Here is a 22,163-nt window from a genome sequence, read left to right on the forward strand (position 1 = left end):
AGTGTGTTGCAAATAGTTTCATTACGTCATTAAAAAGCGTAGCATACGGATATCATTTTTTGTTTCCTACAACAGGTTCATCGACTACATTTTGTTTATGTCCATGGATAAGAATCATTTTTTAAAATCTCATAAAACAAGATAACTTTAAGTAATTTAAGTAAAGTACACTGGATCTTTCGCGCTTTTACTAGATGAAATAATAAAAAATAACACAAGGTTACTGTCTGTCAGTCGGGTCTTTTTCGCGCAGCGTGCTGCTCCATGCTGGGATCCTTTTTCTTGGCGATGATGTATTAGCTGTGTTGCCCTCTAGGGGGTCAGTCCATCTGCCTTCTCTCGCGCTGTCGTTCACGTCCATATTATCATTGGTATTGCATTTATGCTGTTCACGATCGGAAGTTGTAATTTAGTTCTTACAGATCGCTGTTGGGAGTGCGCCTTCATCGGATTTTGTTACTTGGTGGTATTGGTTGTTAGGAGTTATCTTACGAAAAACTTTTTTTTGCCACTCTAGTGCATTTCTCCCGAAATTACCCTGATTGGGGAACCTAAAACCGATTTCAACATATTCCAGAACAGATTTTTCGTATATTAACAGGATTATTTTAACAATAAGATAAATAACGCAAGTGCGTGGAATGTGTAAAACACGAAAAAGTTTAATAATATATTTTATTTTATTCCCAGGAAGTTTGAAAATAATCGGTTGAATGGGTGATCTGTGACAAATTTGATTCCGTGCACCCCTTACCTTTATTTTAAAGTTGTTCAAAAATAGTGAGACACCCTTCCTAACAGAGCCATGATAGGACCATGATAGGGCCATGCGTTTTTAGAATTTTTAAATTCTGGTCGGTTGCTGGGGTATAGTGAAACACGATTGTGACAAGCGTCGAATTCCCGCTTGGAACAATTTTTATTCAGATCTTCTATGATCATCAGCTGGGTTGAAGGTTTTTCATCGTAGTTTTCTCTGCCCATGCGGGCTATATTTGTTTTACAAATGAAAGAAAATATTTTTTTTTTTGGAAAATGTAACGATGGATAATGAAAAAAGTCCAGTCGTTTGCCAACAATAACATTTTTTTAATACATAATGCCCCTAAATTTATCCAGGTTTCGTTTCATGATGTCAACCTGCTACTCAAGTTATCGTAGATTTTCATGTTCATCCTGCCGGAAAGACTCTCCCTCCTGTCACGGCAGTCCTACTGGACTGAACCTACACTGTTCATCATAAAAATCCAATATGAGTGTGAGTTTTTCTGTGGTACTTTGGAATCGGTTTTCTTGAGAATAAAAAAAAATTATCATGAAACCAGCTACTTATTGACATATTTTTTTAATAAAGCAGTACAAGAAAAAGCGAAGGAATGTGTTTCTGATCGGGTAGCGGTGCAATTGTGCCTTTCTCATTTCTCTAAACTATGGCACGGAGGCTTTTTATGTTCAACATAATTGTGGAAATGTCCATTACATTCTTAGTACACTTTGCACTTATACACAATGGCATGCCAGCCACGAACTTGATGAGCTACGTGTCGACGGTGAAACACTTGAAACAAAAAAATATCATACTCCATTAGCCTAATCAGCATTAGATCAATGTTATCTGCTTGCTAACTCATTCTGTCATGCGGGGGTGGGTATGTGAGGAGGGCGAAAGTCCCATGAACGAACGACTTCCCAGCTTAAATTGGTATGCTTTGTGATATAGTGGTGGTTTAAAGATGATGGGGTTGAAAGGGAGGGGTATGAGGGCTGGATGGGGTGGTGGTCTAAGGGGTGATTTAAGGAGATTTTTAAAGGAGGGGAGTGTACAGTAGAGGGGAGGGGGGTGTAACCCCTCTCCGTAAACCATCAACTACGCCCCTGTTAAAATCAAGAATCCTTATGGGAGTCGAAAAAAAAATTAGGTTGACGTTTTTCAGAGTGGTTGCATAACCTTTCTATATGAGAAAGGCAAAAATGTGCCAAAAAAGTTAATCGTCGTCAAATTTTTTTTCGAGTTTGCATCAAATCTCGACGTTTCATGCACCTTGAACACATTTAGCATCAAAAATAAAAATTCTATTTTTAATTTTTCCTATAGTTTATATGAAAAATTTCTGTGTGGCCGCACTCTGAAACCCGTAATTCCGGAACCAGAATTCCGATCGATCCAAAATTCAATAACAGCCGATGGGAAGATTGCAGCTTTCATTGGAGACTAAGTTTGGGCAAATCGGTCCAGCCATCTCTGAGAAAAATGAGTGACATTATTTGACACATACGCACATACATACACACTAGGGTGTCCCAAAATGACATCATGTTAAAAAAGTCATCGGGCTCACTTCTTAAATGAAAGGTTAGGGTATTAGGACCACTTTCTTTTTCGGAGTGAGTTTGCTAAAACGCTTCCTACTGGTGGCGAATTTTGATTTTTTGAAAAATGGGCCGATTTTGGATAAAATGTCGAATACATACACACATACACTCACATACACACATACACACATACATACACACATACACACACATACAGACTTTTTCCGAACTCGACGAACTGAGTCGAATGGGAAATGACACTCGGCCCTCCGGGCCGGGATTAGGTTGACGTTTTTCAGAGTGATTGCATAACCTTTCTATATGAGAAAGGCAAAAAGGTTATACTTAAGGGGGTCTTCTACAAACGAGGTTTAAAATTGAGCACTTTTTTGGGAATAAATTGTAAAGCATCTACTTAATGGATTTGGAAACGTTTTTTGTATTTTGAAGATACATGTTTTGACTTTTCAATTTTACTTTTGAAGACGAAAACGAAAATCTCTCGCGACCTCATGACATTGATGTTAGAACTGCATGGGTCCCGTAAAGTTGTGGCAAATTGGGTTATCTGTAATCAGAAAACTCATATTTTATAATTTGTAAAAGTTATGTAACGATTTGTGAAAGTTTCCAATATTTACGTTATGTTTTGGCTTATAAGAGGCCATAAAACAAATTGACACTTTACAAATCCTTTTGGGGAAAATTAGTGGTATGTTTTCTGAACAATTGGAGAAACAATTATTGAAATCGGACCAGTGCTTCTACGAAAACTCTTACTTGATTGCTTAAAAACACTTCTTTCGGGAAAACGTGTTTAAAGATAAAGTACGGTGTATAACTCTATTGTACTACCTGGTTAGTTAATCTTATATACCAGGGCTGTAGAGTTCACCCTCATCATCACGAAAATGTTCTTGGTTGTCCACATTATCCTCCATCTGTTGAATTCGGGCATGTTTTGCCGCGACACCCCCCCCCCATGTTTTGCGTTCAAAGTGAGAGATACGTTCGCCGTTGAGTCGAGTAGCTTCAGTCCCCAACGTAATTCCCATCATCTCCATAGCTTGTAATATCGATGAAAATCCTTGGTTGAAGATACTGACTGCCAAATAAGTCGCAATATTGACCACCTGCCTGCCAGAATTTGTGCAAGTGCTTTGGCGCTAAGGCACAGATTCCACTATCATAGGCGGCTCCAGCCGGATGGTAAAGGGGGGGCACGCCTTCTTGAAAAAATGTGTTTGACGCACGATTTGGAAAATGAAATCTCGAATCTTGGAAACGCATTTCCTGGTAGGCGTGGAGTGTGGCGAAAAATTTGTCAAATGAAACACAGAAATTATTTTATATGTTCCTTAAGGAATCCTCTAAGGTTTGGTTGAATAGGGGGGGGGGGGGGGCACGTGTCCCCTCGTGCCACCCCCTGGAGCCGCCAGTGTCCACTATTCAAAAACTCATTGATGTTTTGCGTGTGAGCTCTTCAGCATCTTTCTAATAAATCATTAGATGATAAACTTTCGTAGATCCTGACATGTTCCTTTTGCTTCAGCCTGACGCCACTTGCACCAACTGTCCTCGCCGAGTAAACACTTTGAGTGTTGGGTATTTTCGTTCGATGACAAGTAGTGTTCGAGGGAAACTCAGATTGCATTTCAACATTTTATGGGCTGGCGATTTTGAGAAGCTCAAATGCTGTAGAACATACTACAGAATTTGAGCTTCTCAAAATCGCCAGCCCATAAAATGTTGTTAGCTGGCCAATTGATTTGTCCGTCAACTTTCCCTTTCCTTTTACACCGATACCTTTTGTTTTCTTTCTTCTGTTTTCGTAATCTCGTTCCCAACATGTCAACATGTCCGACGCATACTTACTTCTTCCTTGAGCTTGAGCTTGTGTGACCACTCCCGCCGGCTGCTTCTCCGCTATCGATCTGGACTAGGTGAAGTTGCACAGAGAATAAGTAGATAATTATGCTTGGGAGTAGCGAAACATCTTTCAATGTGCAACTCCGGCTAATCCTAAAGTATTGATCAATACCGGCGCCGACCAGGACCGAACGTAGATCGCGGAAGGAATAGTTAGTCCGATTACTTGCTTTTGCTAGAGGGCGTATATACTACTGCGCACTCCACAAGTATCACAGGAGGAGTAAGAGTGTAGAACTTCTTCTTTACCGACGTCAGAGAGGTGAATTCACTATCTGGACTAGATATCGATCTACCAAACTCATAGACCGGGGACTAACCGGCTTTACTTCCCTTTCGAAGGAAGACGTGACCACAGATTTTTTCAAAATCTCAAGGACCTCGGCTGGAATTGAACCCAGGCAAATTGGAATGAGTGGCGGTCACGCTTACCACTCAACCACCGGCGGCGTCATGTCCGACGCACAGTTTCTTCCGTACGATAATCTCGCTCAAAAAAACAAGAAACCATTCACAGACGCTCACATATACATAAACCAGCAACAATAGATCGGTGAATTCTTTAAACAATGTTTTCGTGGTGCGCCGCGCTTAGTATCTCAGAAACGGCCGGAGATGGGTACCTTTTGGTTCCCAGAAACATGCCAAGGAATATTATTTGCACCAAATCCTTGATACAATAAAATTTGTGAAAATTGTTCCTAATCTCTAAATGTTGCATACATAGAGCTCTCATGTCTTTCACAAAGTTATTTCTAATATCATTATAATGAAGATACAATATATAAATAGCACTTTCTGAAGAGTAATATTCAAGGTCGTCAACTTTGGAGATTAGGTATCTTCGAAGATGTTTTCTAACATAACACATCGAACCTTTGAAAAAATAATCTTGGTGTTTAATCCTCTTACATGTACATATGGAATACATCTAGGAGCATTAATCACCAAGATTATTTTTCAAAATATTCGCTGAATTATGTTTATAAAACTTCTTCGAAGATATCTAACCTCTACAGTTAACGGTTTAGAAATTATATGCTTTCGATCGCAAAAATTGTTTTACACTCGACTTCAAAAGTGTTCAACTCTAGAACACAACCTTGTAGGATGTAAAATGCAATTACGTCATTCGATTTAGTACTCAAATGTTCACCATAAATAGCCACTAATATGACTTCGTTTATTTATCTCGCAGTTCAATCCCACTGGATGGTAATTTTTATTGTTATAATTGATATTACAAAAAATCTTCAAATGCTGATAAAAACCGATATTGATGTAAGTACTAGAGACGAACAGAACACGTCATTTTTCATCATTCTCCTTCTACTCTCCGAAAAACAATATGTGGTCTCAGCACACTCAGTTATTTTTTTATCGATCAGTCAGTGGTATATTGGCGCATCCGGTGGCCTTCCTCCAGTTCGACGAAACCGCTTGTTTGTGGCATATCAGCGGCGAAACTCTGGAAAGAAAAAGAGAAAATATCGATCAGTTTCTGTCCTAGTTTCAGTACGAGAAAATACAATTTAAAGAAAAGAAAAGTCTTGGTACTACATTATAATACGGAACTGGACTACTGTTATAGCTGAGTTCGCAGCGAGGGTACAGTACATCGGTAGCACTACTACTAGACCCAGGAATAGGAAGAAACAAATTCGCCAGTAATTAAATTCTATTCGAATTACATTGAACAGTATCTATTGACTTACAAATTCTACATTAGGCGCCACACTAATTCTCACAACTATCTGAAGCGTAAAATTCATTTTGGCTCTGGGTTTTCTATCTGAAGCCTAAGCCATCAACCACAAACAAAACCGTACGAACCACTTATCTCTCCCATTAATAATTGAACATGTTTGTTGGCTGGTATCCCTGGCTGCTACTTTTATAGCACTCGAAACACTTTGGTCGATCTGCTACATCCTGAAATTTTTCAATCGATTGATTAAGGTCGCATTAGTGCGTCGTTCCGTCTACAATCGTGATAATTTCATCTGTTTCTACTTCCAAGCACAGTCAGGTCGGAGACTCACTCCTTCCATCTAAAGAAAACTGACTGACCATAGAAGAGGACCCCAACTGAATAAGACTTGGTCGAACTATATCGAAAGTCGTCAGAAGGGGGTATTTTTAAGCCAACAATGAGATGCAGAACCAATAGTCCCACTTCACGATAAAGTATATTAAACTCATTTTAGCTTCTCATGCTCAGTTCAGAAGTTAAAAATCGCTTCGCTGCTATAGCTCGTCGCTTTTGTGCTATCTTATGTCAAGCGCCATTTTGCACATTTCGAGAAAAACGATTTTTAAAGTTTGAGATTGAATATCATGAAACTTATAAATGGTAGAAACAATTCAGAGAAGACAATTGATGCTTCTACCTATTCTGTACTAATATCTCAAATATTACGAACATCGGTTGACTATGTTGCGAGTTTTCACTAAAAATTTAAACAAAAGTCGCATTCACACGTGTCATAGGTGTGTATTGATGAAAAAATTGTAGGGAACTGGTGGTAAAATGAACACGTTAAGCAAAGTCATTATTTTCTAACTAATAAGTGATTGAGATACTACAATCACCTCATACGTTTCTTGTTAGACATGTTTTGTACATATTTGGTGAAAATATTTCGACATAAACACAAGTTTTCAAACATTATTCTTGATTTCAAAATATGTCCAAAAAAGAGATATGTTTATGGCGTGTGGGTAAAATGAACATGTGCTGGTGGTAAAATGAACACCTTCTAGTGACCTGCATAATGTTCTGTATGTATGCAATGCTTAGCGTTGAAAAGCAATTTCCGAGCAATGCTGATGTCCCAGCGGCTCATGAGCATTGCATACACACAGGGCATTTTGTAGGCAAAAAAACTTGTCACGGAAAAATTAAATTTTGATGTAATACTAACCAATTTACAATTCTGTGACATGGAAACACATCTACAAACTTGGGGTTATCCATAGGTGTTTAAAATTTAAGGATCTGTTGGAGAACAGTGAAGATATAGCAACTTGAACTTAGCAATTAATTTTGAGGCTTGGTACTTGGAGCAGCAAGATGGTTCATATTACCCCCACTACAACCTGTTCATTTTACCCCCTAAAACATTTTATTTTCTAACAGCCGTTCCGATTGAGCCGATTTGTCCTGATTCCTACTTATTGCTGTGAAATATCTGCAAGAGGTTCAACTACTGTCATGTAACACCATTTTCACAATAAAATTAAAATTTCACCACAAAAGACCTTATATTCTACATGCCGAATTTAACATCAGCGACAAACATGAATGCCGATTTTGGTTTTCATCATATTTATTTCACATTCGAAAGCTTTTTATCAAAAGTAATTATTTCAATATCCTTTGAATACTTGGCAGGTCACGTTTCTGTGAAGTTTGTTCTAAATTTAACTAACATTGACTTGATTTGGCTACCTGTTCATTTTACCAGCCCCCCCCCCCCTGTTCATTTTACCCACAAGTCCCCTATGACGTGTCATAATCGTGCATGAAAAATTTTCCATAGAAAAAAATCACTAATTATGATCTTTTATTCATATCTTTGGCTTCATTTGGTCTATAAACAATCGGTTAGGTGCATTTCGAAGAAAATGAGTCAGGGAATCTAGAAAAAATAGTTATTTTTAGTTACAGTGTTGCCAAATAGGCAATATTTCCAGTTTAAAGCTAAAACTGCGTTTTTCTCCCAATACATGTATTTTTCTTTTGAAAATTATTATGCCATTGTGTTTCTACGACATTTTTACACACAAAAGCAACTAAAACTTTATTATAACTTGAGTCAATCCCAAGGTATAATGATTTGAAGCAAAACATTCACAATTTTTAATCACTTTTCTCGCTATATTTCAGTAAACAAGCAAAATTTCAAAATTCTGGGAACGCTATCTTGTAGATATTCGTTAGACGTCGTTAGATCAGTTTGCTTCTGCTTATGCAATAATTAAAGAAAAGTATGGAGCTCAACATAGTTGAAGTAACAGCAGACCGCATGTCTGATTACGAATCAAAGGCATGACCCGAGCGTTTATAGAGAATCCTAGCATGTTACTATGTCTTAATTGCCGCAAAGTTCTACTGTATCGATTTTGTTGGTAATTTTCGGAAAATCTATGACTAAGAGAAACTAAAGCTATGAAATGAAAATACGGATAGGTACATTCTTGAGCGAATCAATTATAAATTGCGTTGCGTTGCGCTGCAAAGCAAGGTGCTATTCGTAGATAGCGTACTAACGATTATCATGTTGCCTGTAGGTAGTGTAACTCATCTTACGTGTAAGATAAATGATCGGAAATGAACTTTATCTCTTTTGAGTTAAGTAAACCAATGGCATGAGAATCGTCATTGCCGGCCACGACCTTCTTTACCGATGCTTAGCATATGGTAGAAAATGTTGCTGTAATGCCTACTTAAGGAAGGCCACCGACTCAGCGACGTTTCCATAGGTATTACGGAGTTGGATTGAAGTACAGGTATTGGTCTAGGATTCGCTACAAGTAGGCACAGCGACCACAAAATGAATACGTTTCTATGCGGTGGGATGGTTAGTCTTTGAGTACACGTATACTTAGAGCAAAAATATATTTAGTTATGTTTGTTTTGTGTTTAACCTCTGGATTACCGGTCACCGAGAGCGATTTACTTTTTCCCTAAACTACAAAAGTTTGAATTCAAAACAGCCGACCGTAAGAGTATTGTTAAAACTTTGAGCTAGGCTGCTATCTATAATCGTTTGAGAATCGGTCCACAAGGTCCACAAGATAAAATTAGAATACTCTTAATTCAAACCCCAATCTTAGTCTTTCCATATATCGAGTCATAGCACCCGCGACAGCAACACCAACGAGTTGCACCTCGATCCAACGGGCTGACAGAACTGCAGCTTATGGCCTAGGGGATCTCGGTTTGTCCCGCGAGACAAAATTTGCAAAATCGGACGAAGTGGCGACGATCTCTTAAGTAAACACCGGTCCTCGGAAGGAGGACTAAATTTTGCACCTGTTTGTCTTGAAGTGTGTAACGTCAAGGCATCTATTTTTCTAGTTCAATTTATCATGCGCCTAATAACGCTGTGGTAAGTCGTAAGTGATGGAATTAAAACTTTGCATTGATTCCGCTTCTGTCTTCTTCCTGATCTCTTAATGGGTCTTCTAGGTCTGAGGCGGATAAGTCGACTATTAAGTAAATCAGAGAGCGCTGGTAACCGTAATATCCATGAATACTAGTTGCCCTGAAACTATTCTGTCAGTTATTATTTCTGATCTAATGTGTATTAATGATGGTTGGGTCAGATTGAACGATCATGTTATAACACCACTTTTCTTGTTTAATATAGTGGAAATTGTGAGATATGATGCTCCACAACTGACGTCCTCTCCTCTTCTTCCCTATTTATCCTAACGTTGGTTAATGCTTATTACCTCGGCTATTCTACCTGTTTATTGAATTTAAAATTTTAATATTTCATAGCTAAATCACAGAGAACATGCAGGTTTTTGCAGTTTAAAATACATGTTTTGCCATTTGAACCAATATCCGCTAGAACACCATGGCCACCATACTGGCATATTCCAATATAATTAGGACGGTCACTTGGACGTCAATTGTGTGGTCCGCTGTCAATGTCGCTGTCAAACTCACGCACTAAACGAAATAACGACAGAACCACATCTGGTGGTAACATCCATATACCTTTGGATGTTGCGGTATTTTTTTACTCGACTTTTACGCTTGAGATAGAAATCTGTTCTCTGTCCCTAAATTGATGTTGATTCTCAGTTTTGCACGACCCAGGGAACTTGGAGATTAGAGAAGATTAGGGAAGCTCTTCTTCTTTCCTCCTAGACCGAATAAATTATAAATTTACCCAACACAATCCCGGTAAGAATCATTTTCCTTATGTAAGGATGGCTAGCTAAAATTGCAAGAGTTGTAATGTGCAAACATTGCTAAAAGCTTCCTTGCGTGTTATGCAAGAATCAGAAAAATGAATTTTGACTATGTATTAGCAATATATGTGAGTGATATATGTCAAGTGATCCTCAAATTATTCGCAAAATTACCGATTTTCATGATGTACATTTTATTGTATAGAGATTATGGTAAGTAGCTTTTGGTATAAATGCTTTCATAATACTACTTTTTTTCTTTAAGATATTAACCCTTAAACTTCATTGCACGATGAAATTGTAAATATTTTGTATATCAAAAACTACTGTAGATAATTGAACGAATTTTGATACACTTATGGAATGATATTTACACTATTACATGAAAATATATCTACTGTATAATGATGTAAATAATGGTACATTGCATCGATTTAAAAATTTCAATTGCTTTTTTTCTTGTGTTCTACGCGCATGCCAACAAGAAGACAACATTGAACTCACGCTTAAGCAAATCAAATATTTTTGTGTGTTTCAAATGTGCTAGCGTCGATCTCTTGTTCATCAGGTTCGTGGCAGTCGGTACTTATATAGGTATACTTACCAAGTGTAAAAAGAATATAATAGACATTTCCACATTGTTATATTGAACGTAACCAACTAATAAATCATAGTTTGGTTCTATGAGAAAGGCACAATTGCACCACTAAGATAGGTTTTTTTTAAATCGATCGAGGACGAAAGTGATTTTTTGCACTGCCGTCATTTTTCTCTTTAACTAATCCAGTTTGGAAATGGAAAATGCAAGCCTATTCAAAACTCCGCAGTGAAATCAGTGCTTTTGACCGGGTCATGAGGCCAAGTGATAGATAGTGACTGGCATCAAGCTGCTGCTATCTGAGGAAGTATAAGTATCAATATCAACATGGAAGCTAGTACCGACGGAGCGATCCTTACAGTGCACTATGGGTCACAAGGGCGATTTTTCGGTACAAAAATCAATAATTCCCAAACCGTTTATTTTAGAGAAATTATGTCTGAGAGAATATATTTGGAAATTAAATTGGCTTTCTTTTAAAGTAAAATGTAACTAGGGTGGTCCTCTCGAACATTCTTTTCGAAAAAATATTTTTCGCACTAAATGGTGTAGCAAGGTACTTACTTCAGCAAAGTTGTAGAAAAATGTTTTTCAAGTAACATTTTCAAATGCAGCAAAGTTATAGCATTATCGGTTTTCATGCTATAATTATTTTTCTTCTTTAACCTAGGGTGTTTCTGAAAAAGTCAGTTTTTTAACTATAACTTTTTAAGTAGTTAGTCTATCTTAATACTCTCTATGAAGCAATTTTAGTACTTTTTATTGCACATATTTTTGCTGAAGAATGTGAATCGATATCATTTTTCGTTATCGAGTTACGATCATTTTTTTAAATAAAAGTGATAGTTTTCAATGACCTCTAACTCAGAAGGTTGCAAAAAGTAGCAGCTAAATTTCTACTTTTTCGAAAGTGCATCAAATATACTATAAAGTATCTCAAAATTAACTTTTGCTTTTTTATCCTTCAGCGAAAAATGTTGACATCAATATTATGATTAAATGACATCAGCTTACGGCTGTTTTTAACCCTTTCATTCACAACTTTTTTCTAGTGCATGTAGGGTTTCAAAACTATTTTTCCTTAAAAACGGTTGGGTCAAGAAACACGAAAAGCCTATTTTCATAAAGATAGGTGCTTCCATGGCAGTGCTAGAAGCTCGTCAATTTTTACCTTGTAATGCTCAATGCAATTCTCCTAGAATAAGTACAATAGTCCAATTACGTAGAAAACGTAGCCAACGACAGTCTAAATTGATGTTTTATCAGTTTTCAATAATATTGCACCATAACGAAGATACATGAAAAAATCATTTTCCGTCGTCAACGTAAACTATCCCTGGCAGCACTGCTCCATCGGAATACAATCAGACTATTTGCAATAACTTCAGTTCTAGAGCTGATCCTTGTAACTGTTAATACTCCAATTAAAGGCAATAATCACATTAATGAGCCTTACTTGTTTTTGTAAGCAAATCTCGCCTCAATCAAAAGTTATAGCTGTTTAAAAACGTTGTTGTCCACAAACAACATGGGCATGAATGGGTTAAGGGCCTGGTCATCGCCATTTAGCACCTGCTTTACTAGATCAAAAAGTCGACTTTTTAAATGATTTTTTGAGCTTGTTAAATATATGTACACAAATATTGAAAAAAGGTTAGGCTCAGGCAGATATTTATTTTACTATTCTACATAACTATTTTATTATAATCGACATCATCATAATTATTATAATCACAATCATCAACATCATCAGCATCGTCGTCGCTATAGTTATCTGAATCGTGTTTCTTTTCCCAAAGAATAAGTTTCCTTTTCCTTTTCAAGCACAATTCATGCACTCGGTTTTTTGGACATAATATCAACAGTATAAAATGTAGAGCATGTTACTTTAAAAAGCGAATGAATTAAGGATTACCCTTCATTCTGTTCTGAGTAAGCGACGAATTTCTGTGAATGCTGGTTTGGGAGGAAGTGCATTTTTTTGGAACTGTTAACAGCTTCTCAAAATATTTCGAATTTTTATCGAGCACTTTCGTCTCAATTTGACTGTCTTTCCAAAATTGATCAAACCTTTTACATGTTTTAATTGCTTCAGCTTTTGCATTCCGAGCGAAATTCTTTTTTACATTTTCTCCCACATCAAATGATCTCATAATTTTCTCAAACCCAGCCTTTATTTTATTTCTATTTTCACCTTTGGTCACTTTCCAGAGATCGAATGATTTTCTTTTATCCATTTTAACGGAACTAATAATACAAAGCACTACACGCGTTCATCAAAGCAGTCGTCGATTCGATACATGAATGGGATTGATACCAATTAAACTGTCACGACTCGTGGTGTTGTTGTTTATATATGACATCGAAGGACAAAAAAGCAAAAGTTGATTTCGAGATATTTGATAGTATTTTTTATGCATTTTCGAAAGAGTACAAATTTAGCTGCTACTTTTTGCAACCTTCTGAGTTTCTGGTCATTGAAAACTATCATTTTTATTTAAAAAAATGATCGTAACTCGATAACGAAAAATGATATCGATTCACATTCTTCAGCAAAAATATGTGCAATAAAAAGTACTAAAATTGCTTCATAGAGAGTATTAAGATAGACTAACTATTTAAAAAGTTATAGTTAAAAAACTGACTTTTTCAGAAACACCCTAAGTTAAAGAATAAAAATAATTATAACATGAAAACCGATAGTGCTATAACTTTGATGCATTTGAAAATGTTTCTTGAAAAACATTTTTCTACAACTTTGCTGAAGTAAGTACCTTGCTATACCATTTCGTTCGAAAAATATTTTTTCGAAAAGAATGTTCGAGAGGACCACCCTAGTTACATTTTACTTTAAAAGAAAGCCAATTTAATTCCCAAAAATATTCTCTCAGACATAATTTCTCTATAATGAACGGTTTGGAAGATATTGATTTTTGTACCAAAAAACCGCCCCTGTGACCCATAGTGCAGTGGAGCCACAACCAAAGGCTTGAAAATTCAGAGAATAGTGTGCAAGCAACATCAGCTGTTTTGGTGGACACAAGACACTATGATAGATGTTGCACCGGTGAGATTGTTCCGATAACAACATATATTTTCATAATAGGATCTTCGGTTTGTTTCGGTTTTATTAGATTTAAACGATTTCAGGAGCGAGTAAAGGCGCTTTATCCTAGGCATATTAGTCAGGGCAAGGTGTAAATACCTCTGTCCCATCCCAAAGGACCAAAGGAGTGACATTAACCTTCTTAGCAAAGTCACTCCCAACGATTTATCATATCCCCTTCAAACGGAAACGGTTGGTACGGTTGTCCTCGTTTCATCCTCCTTTGAGATTCGAAATGATTCGTTATCAAATTATTCATTAATTGAATAATTTAATTACCGTTTAATTTTGAAACATCTTTCAACCCAACTCTGCACAGTAGGCCTGGCCGTTTTAATATTTGCGACACATGAAAATATGCTTCAAATATTAATATTGACAAGAAAAACACTATAGAATAACTGTAATGTTTTCCAGGATGCTTTTCAATACTGGCTGTGTAAGGGTTAGAATAGAATAGAATAGAACTAAGATAGGTTTTTTAAATCATTTTTGCCTTTCTCATACAGAAAGGTTTTGCAATCACTCTGAAAATCGTCAATCGTCAACTTAATCCCATATCCCATTCGGCTCAGTTCATCAAGATCGGTAAAAATCAGTATGTGTGTGTGTGTATGTGTCAACAATGTCACTCATTTTTCTCGGAGATGACTAGACCGATTTACCCAAATATAGTCTTAAATAAAAGGAACAATGTTCCCATCGGCTGCTATTGTACTTAATGTCGATCTGAATTCCGGTTCCGGAGTTACGTGTGTAAGAGTGCGACCACACAGGAACTTCCTATATAAATTGGTACCACTATGACATCGAAATGATGCAAAACTTTTTAAAATGGATGCAAAATGAATCATCGAAAAAAATTTAAAAATTTTTTTTTACGAAGATTGACTTTTTTGGATTTTGGAACATTTTCGCCTTTCTCATATAGAATGGTTATGCACTCTGAAAATCGTCAACCTAATTTTAATTTTTTTTTACTGACACAGTGTTTTTGGAGTTTTAACAGGGGCGTAGCTAGAGGTGCAGGTAGATGGGTTCTCCCCGCTTTTTAAACCTCTATTAGATCTCCTCTCATTACACCACCCTTGTACCACTCTCCCCACTCAACCACATTATCTTTATACCACCACTATGTCACAAGGCATACTACATTAAACCGGGGAGTGGTTCGTTCCTGGGTTTTTCACCCTCCTCACACACCCACCCCCGCATGTCAACATGAGTTAGCAGGAATTGATTTAGAAAGGCACAATTGCACCACTTGATGGATTAAAACAGATTTCAAATTAGTTATTTTGTTTGATTAATTACAGTGGAATATATTGTAAAGCGCGCAAAATCTTTTGAAATCAGTAGATGTAAGAAATTTGTTCGATTTTTCATTTGTTTACTGTTTATTTAATGCAACATTTTACACATGCTTAATTGCGACAGACGCATTTTTAGCCGAAAATGATAATTTTCTTGGTTGTCTTAGGACGTACCTTCGCGAGATAATTAGTGCATAAATTGCTTGAAACTTATACTGTACCAACTGATTGTAGCAGATTAATACCTTAATCTGCCATTTATTTTGACCGTCAAAGATCAAAAGTCAAGCCAATTAAATCCCATCCAGTTGTATACATTGTAAGTGGTTAAGCCTATGTCGGGAAATTTTGCCGTAAAACTATAATTTAATCTGGATGGTAATTTTGGCATCAGGGGGTAAGCTGGCATCATGTATGTGTATATGTATATAAAAGGATCTCGGAAGTTGGAAGCCGCTTTGAAATGAAAGCACCCAGATGGGACTTTCTCAGCTATTTTCACGGTGGGACGCATTCATGTGCACTTTCTGCCAAGATTCTAATGGTGTTTGACCGAATCGTTCGCCGTGGGCGGTTTATTTTATGGAAATGTAGTGAATACTTCCAATTAGTGATTCTTTGAACATAAGGTTTATTGATTATTTTACCCTTTTACGATGAAAAAACCATCGGTCCAATTAGAAACATTTAACAGCTTTTAAAGTGCTGCAAGACATTTCGGGAGACCTGAAAGAGCTGATACATAGGCTATCTAGAATGTTGCCGTGGAATGGCGGGTAAGATGGATATATAACTATATCTACATCAGCATATAAGCTTTGTATTAAAAATTAACTTCCCTTGATTTATACTTTATGTATCATGATTCTTTCAATGACCTGAAACGTATGCATCATTTTGTCGTCTTTGAAGATTTATCACTTGTAGCACAAAAGAAAAACAATCGGCTTTAGATATGGGTCATTCCACGCGAAGTGATAAAAAAGATGCAAACTTAAAATCGACCTTCACGGATTTGAACCAAATTTTTGGAATTGTTCATCCATGGCCTCGGGTCATGGGAGCACCCCCTGTGTTGACAAATTGCCAAAACCCGTGATTTTCTTTTGATCATATCTCCGGTTCTATTGACTCTAGAATCAAACCGCTAGATGGCTTTTGAAGAAAATTATTCAAGGAGTCTAGAAAAAGTATAAATTTTTGGTGGCAGTGCTGCCAACTATGCGATTTTTTTCAGTTAAATGCTAAAAATTAATTTTTCTCTCAATACATATATTTTAATTTTGAAAATTCTAATGTCATCGTGTTCCTCAGACATTTTTACATAAGAAACACTTATAATCTCAATATAATTTGAGCGCATGATCCAAGGGGTGGTTCAATTGACACAAAATATAGTTTTATAAATTTGAATTATTTTAAAATTATTTTTGGCTTTAATAAGCGCTCACATAATAAATAACATAAAGCATACACAGATATTTATTTGTTTTCGTGAATTCGTTGGTCGATATTTCGAGATTGTCGATAAAATGAATTTCTCTAGGTACTACCAACTACAACATATTTGTATTTGGTACAACTTTACCGATAATACGAGATTCGAGTGTGTATCCATTATTTCTTTGGGCAAACCTTCATAATTAATAATAACGTTAACTACCACAGAAAACGACGGCAAAAAGATGCAACACATTTTAATTTGATAATGGATCACAAAGCAACAGCCAATCCTGAAGTAATTTTGATGCAGGAAAAGCGTGGTGTAGGAAAACTGAAAAGTTAATAAACAACGATCCTGTAGGGGAATTGTGGGAAAACCGACACTGTGGGTAAAACCGACACCCCACAACATTTCCTAGAAATCAAATTTTTATTCATTTCATAATGATACATTATTATTAGTACGTTTATTTAGAGCATTTGATGAAAAATTGGATTTACGTTAGTACGCCAAATGTCATAAAAATAAACAAAATATACGACAGCAGCGTTCATACTCATCTGGATGTTAAATTTCGTTGGTAGATTTTAAGGTTTTAACCGAACAAAAGCTTTTCAAATCACCACATTTTTCAGTACCTATTATTATCGGCCTGTCCTATGATCAACTAGGTGCATTGAAGACGAGTTTGAGAAATTCAATATTTTTAATAGCTTTTATAAAAAATGTGCGCTGTTGGGGTAAAACCGACACCCTATGGTTAGGGTAAAACCGACACGCTGTTAAGATGGTTGTGTATACTTGCGATTCATTTCAAAATACTGGGGATCTTTGTGACACTTCAATTAGCCTATTAGAACACTATAGTATCAACAGAAATGCATAGAAATACTTTTATTCTGTTTATTTCTTGTAAGTCTCTTTAAAAATCAAAAATTGGAATTTTTGCTTATCTGATTCTATCGAAGCTGTTGCTATTTCTGCAAAAAGCTCACCAAACCGAATTTCTAGTGTTCTCTTGGTTTGTCATAGACGAACTTTATCACAATGAGACAATGATCTTATGTACACCACAATAGATCGTTGATGATCAGAGTCCGAAAAATCAAATCTGAAAAAGATAGTTTTACTAAGAAGTGTGTGTGTGTCACTTATGAATGAATGAATCCAATTAGCAGAACGTAGAACGCTTGCAAATCTTCTCTTACGAAATAATATGACACTGGAGGTTGCAACGATGTGCGCAAGGATTATTTGGAAATACTCATCAATAAATAATCCTATAGCATAAAATACTCTTATTTATAGTACTACGCTTTCGAACTTTCTTCCCCTCACTACATGATGAAGCAATAAAAAGCACATATTTGCATCATACATACTCACACTTTATTATTCACGTATATATCTAATTTTTAATAAAGATAAAGATTTTAATAAAGTGGAGAGAAAATAAATTAAAGGGGGTGTCGATCTTACCCCTATAGGGTGTCGGTTTTACCCGCAGTGCCTACAAAAAGTCACTTTGTTTTCCAAGTTTTACAACCAATAATTTTTAAAGAAATTAATTTTTTGAAGCGCTGAAAAAATTAAGTCTTGTTAAGAATTTTCTGAAGAAGATTTCTGCATAAAAATTATAATTTTATTGGTTTTGTGGCAACTTAGAAAAATTGTTAAGCTTAAGGTGTCGGTTTTAACCATAATTCCCCTACAGCATCCACTGAATCGACAAGAAGCCTTGCTCTTGTGTTCCATCTGCCAAACTCTGGTTAGTGGGCAAGGTAAAGTAGAATATTCCCATTTCGTAAATTAGTAAATAAGAAAGGCGGATATGACCGCAAAACGAACCGTGAATAAACAAGCATTCGTTCTGCTGAAGCCATATTTCAAAGCGGAGTGTAATATAAATTATTGGATTAGTGCAAAACCGCTAACACCAATTTGTTCTAGACTGAGACTTGTCTTGAAAAATGATTTCAAATATAAGGAAAATTAAAGTTCCGGCATTTTTTTCGCGCAAACGCTTCTACTTATGTTCATTGCTATAAATTCTGTTAATGACGAGTTCAATTAAAGAAAATGAACCAGCACTGAAGCATTCATCAAAATAATACAACAAGTGGGAATATAAGTAATCGAGTCTACTAAAGATACACACCAGAAGGTAGGATGCAACCGACAGGAAATTGGGACCCTCGGGCAACTTGAAGATATCTTACCCTCTGTGCTCACAGCTAAAGAAAGAATCCGTATATACTGCTAATCCGATGCAACATTGCTTCTTAGCTTCTGAGCTCAGTTTCTCACGGGATTACCCTGCATCGTATTGCAACTGAATGATGCCAGTTCTGCTATGATCATTTAGAATAAACACCGTGAGGTCCATTCAGCTTCGTACCGCTCTTTTACACCTATATCACATCACAATTAGAGCCGAATCATGCCGATTCGGACATGATTAAATATAGGATTGAACATACAAATGTTACGGTCTAGGATAATGAGGAGAAACGTGAACCGTGTGCTGCAGTTTCGTGCAAAATATAACCATCCAGGGACGTTCGCGGACCGTGCCACAGTTCGACCCATAAACAGAAGCTACAGCGTACATTTTGAGGACTTGCAGACACAATTTGGAAAGGAAGTTTCCTCATTCACAAATTTACATGTAATAAGACAATTGTACATTGAGCAGTCAGTCCTGCCAGTATACCGCAAGTACATATAAAGGATGCTGTAGAATAGAATAATTTAGCCGCCTCTTGTGCACGATGTCCTCGCATAGCCGATCTGCAGTTATGTTGTCCCATTGTATTTAAGGCAACTACTACAGTACATACTCTAGATGATTAGCAAAACTGTGAAACTAAATGCTTTGTTCCAGTGTCGTGCATTGTTTGAGACTGCATGATAGCGATATCGGTACTTTATTATCAAAACGTTCTCGAAATAGTTGAGCACTCTAAAATAAACAGTGACAGACAAAACAATAAGACCACCTAATACAAATTAGAGAAAATCATAATTTTCTCTTTTTCTTTCGTTGAATATCGAGTTATCTTTAAGCAAATCAAATCATTTGTTACTGCATAGTATTTGGTCGTATAGCAATTGTTTCCTTTCAATTCTCGGATTCTGCGCGTCATTTACTGAACTAAATGGCGACTTGTTATATTTAAGATGGCATTCCATGCTTCTTACATATTTTTCCACAATTCTTCTCCGTTTCATGGTTTTCAGGTTAAATTGGTTTTTAACAATCTGCCTCATATTCGGATAAAGATGCGAAAATTGAGCTGGGATAAAGATGCGGAAATTGAAGCTGGTTGTCATGGTCATCCAACCGCTTTTTAATAGTTCGTGCGGTATTCTTTCCTAGTTCGCTACTTTAAAAATTTTACCACCGGCTCTAGGCGAACACAGAAAACATGTTGTAGGTCTTTTTAGAAGACAACAGCACCATATCACTGCAATTTTCCATCTTTCATCTTTCTGAATTGCACCAACGCAAATTCTACATTTCACACTCCAATTAATCGAAAACAGTTGATAGTCTCAACCAAAGCAATTTTTTGGATGAAAGATAGTATCTATCAGATCCATAAATACGATAATGCACTTGGTATAATTAATTGTTGTTGCCAGTAAAAATCTTGTTATTTGGCACACACACATTTTTCAAAATAGCACTCCGAAGCAACATGTACCCCTAGCGCACGCACACGAAAACTGAGAACCGCCAAATTTTGTGAGATATAATAAAGCGACACGATAGGTATGAAGATGATATGTACACTTTTCGTAATATTACCATAGCTGAGAAACAGCTGAGGGTTCGAATAGGCCAGCGGTCCCAATTAGCCCATTTTTCCCTAATAATAATTTTCGTGATCACGAAAACGATTGAATGAATGTTTGGTGCTGAGCGCAGTTTTCTCTGTCTGGATATCATATTGAACCATATTAACTGAATAACAATGTTCGAGGTTCTAAAGCGGCCATATAAAATGATGAAGCGATTTGTCTTACGAATTCTGTATCAGAGGTGAATAGATTGGCCCCATGTTGCACGATACTGCAGCTTTGCCAACCTAAACAATAATTGATTGGTAATTTGTAACAAATGACGCGCATTGTTGTACAACAGGCTACTAAAAAAAATGCACTTGAAGAAGCAGATTCACTTAGTTCCAGCTCTGACTTAACATTTGATGTAAAGGTTTTCAGAAAATAATCTGATGAGAAATTGAAATGCAATTTTCTCGATTAGTCATAACTCACTAATATTATTTTATTTGTGATGCTTTACAAAACATAGCCTCTGTTCATTCCGAATGGAAATCTATGTTGTAAGAATCTCATAAATAAAAATCGTTTATATGAAGGTAAAGTCCAGAACCTTCGCATTCGTTCAAGATGTGGATATTGACGTAGGACTACGTCTTTGTTTTCGATATGGGGGTGCACTCTGCAAATTCTACAAAAATGGTATGTAACGAAAAGCTCTAATAATGGTCCAATTTTAAACGCATATAATTCAGCCATCTCACGATAAATTTTCAAATTTTTTGCACAAATCGCCCCGAAATACTTCTAAGAATAGATTCCAATAGATAAACCCAAGGATTTTTTATATCATAGCATTAAAAAATTAAATAATATACAACCTTGTCAAAATATCGCGCATTAACACACAGAAGATAGCGCTTCCCAAGCTCTGTACGACGGATTGGTGTACCTAGCGCGCAACGCTTCTATGAATGACGTCATCATCGACTATTTAAAGAACGGACTTGGCCAGACACGCTCAGTTCCCTGTTGAACGGCTGGCGAAGCAGATCACTGCGCTGTGTTTTTTACAGCCAGTGTAGCTGAGCTAGAAGTCCGTTACACTGGCTGTGGAGGGACGCTACCCTGTGTCGTCCAACAGGCGACCGCTCCAACTGCTTCCTAAATGCCGCTGTAATGTTGCCAGTAAATTTTTGGTTTAACTAGCACCTGTATTTGCTATTTTCGCTTGAAATTAAGTAATGTAGTGGTAGTAATAAGCTTCCCATTTTGGTTTAAACGCAAGGACAGTTTTTAAAACAGGATTTGAATAATTAGTTTAGCTCATCTAAGCAATTTGATCAATTCTGTAATTTAAAAGGAATTTTACGGAACTTGGTGAATTTTCCGATCAATGTTAATATCCCAACAAATCATGAGCTTTGCATACACACAGGGCATTTTGCAGGCAAAAAAAATTGTCACGGAAAAATTGAATTTTCATGACGTAATATTAACCATTTTACAATCCTGTGGCATCGAAACACATCTACAAACTTGGGGTTATCCATGGGTGTTTGAACTTTTAGGATCTGTTTGAGAGCAACTAGAAAGCTTGTTCTATACATGAGATGTGATTATATTGTCTAAAATTTGATTTTTTTCACCGGTCCGGGTGTTTTTTCCCACACACTAAGTACTAAGAAAATAAATATTTTACATTAAGTAGTATAGTCCTACGTCTACAGTTCGTGCAACCCCATA

The 22,163-nt window shown here is 36.5% G+C and overlaps 1 long non-coding RNA gene across 2 annotated transcripts in view; it reads right to left on the reverse strand.

Annotated features, from left to right (window-relative positions):
• Positions 1-5,393: 5,393 nt before the first annotated feature.
• Positions 5,394-22,163, reverse strand: part of LOC131688616 (uncharacterized) — a 58,390-nt gene continuing 41,620 nt past the window's right edge. For both annotated transcript variants that reach the window (XR_009305265.1, XR_009305264.1), the window contains exon 4: positions 5,394-5,710. This is a non-coding gene — a long non-coding RNA (uncharacterized LOC131688616). The remainder of the gene's footprint in view (positions 5,711-22,163) is intronic.

The sequence above is a fragment of the Topomyia yanbarensis genome, chromosome 3, assembly GCF_030247195.1.
Source record: "Topomyia yanbarensis strain Yona2022 chromosome 3, ASM3024719v1, whole genome shotgun sequence".
NCBI classification, from domain to species: Eukaryota; Metazoa; Arthropoda; class Insecta; order Diptera; family Culicidae; genus Topomyia; species Topomyia yanbarensis.